Raw genomic sequence first — 1417 nt, 5'->3', positions numbered from 1 at the left:
CTTGCCGGTCCCCAGCAGCTCCAGCCTCGTCCTTGGCTCCTGTGACACCCAGCAGCCAGTGCCACCAGCTGTCTCCAGCCCTCCTGGAGCTGCTCCCCTGCCTCAGGCTGAGTCTGGACTGACACGTGGTGATCAGACAGCTCATGTCCTGTTCCCTGGACTGCTTTCCCCTCATCGCTACAAGAGTTAATCTATTTCAACAGTGACATGGTCAACATTTAAATCTTAAAAAAGATGAAAAAAGCGTGAGAGTACAGGACAAAGAAGGGAGAATTTCTCCCTGGATTGAGACACTAAATGTCAGAGTTATATAAGAACTTTATCTGGAGTGAATCAGGACAAAAGTGATATGAAATGTCTCAAATGCCATCTGCTTTCAATTCAGTCAGTGCCTGCTGAGCCTTGAGACGGAGAGTGAGGAGCTGGGGAACAAGGTTGGGCCAGGCACAGGGTGCCCTTGGGGGAGCTCAGCCCTGTGTCCTCGAGCCCAGGGACAGTGGGACTGGCTCTGTGACAGTGGATGTGATTCTCCATGGGTTTTATTCTGTATTGTTTTGTCTGATTTTATTTGGTGTTTTGTCTTTTAAGATGATAAAATGATCTTTTGTTTCCTAAGAGCAACCTGGTCTGGTGAAGGTGTCCCTGCTATGGCACAGGTGAGATTCAAGGTCCCTTCCAACCCAAACCATTCTGGGGTTTTGTGACAGTTAACAGTAGTTATAATTTGGGTGATAGAGTTGCCGGAACCCCCCTGGTCGTTGCCTGACCCTGAATTCTGCGCGTGGCATGAGTGGTTTGCAGTAACACGGAGGTGCCTCTGGGCTGTGGCTGGCAGGGTGGTGATGGTGGCTCCCACACTCGCAGCCCTGGCTAACGCAGCGCTGCTGTCCCATCGCCCCAGCCTGTGGCACAGACACTCCTGGCTGCAGAGAGTGGATTTATGGCCGGGGGGGGGGGACGGGCTCCCGCGCCCCCAGCAGGGGCTGCCTCTCCCTGTGTTTAGGGATCATTATGCGCTGCTCTTTCATCCAGCAGAACTTTCATGTCTCGCAAATTAAATTCCTGGGCAAAATAATTACATGGAAACGCTGCTGGGCTGTTATTCACGAGGGGCCAATTTTGTAGCCATTTGTTGGCATTTGAAAAGTCAAATTTCTTGCACTGTAACATATGCAACATATAATTCAAAAACAGAACATGAAAGGCTCCAATCCAGTCAGCAGATGTAAATTTTGAAGAGAGCTGGACATCAGAGAAAAAATAAATTACCCAAGTTAAGCTGAATGAGCACTCGATTTCAGCTGTGCTTTGTGCCCCCCAGTGTTGCTGGGTTCCTGTTGCTCCACCCTGACAAGTGCTTTTCTGGATGTCTTTTCCAGCTGGAATCCTGCCTGTGCAGCTGGTTTAAGAGCTGGGG

This window comes from Corvus brachyrhynchos, unplaced genomic scaffold, assembly GCF_000691975.1.
Source record: "Corvus brachyrhynchos isolate BGI_N302 unplaced genomic scaffold, ASM69197v1 scaffold21, whole genome shotgun sequence".
Taxonomy (NCBI): domain Eukaryota; kingdom Metazoa; phylum Chordata; class Aves; order Passeriformes; family Corvidae; genus Corvus; species Corvus brachyrhynchos.
This window is presented reverse-complemented; position numbering follows the sequence as displayed.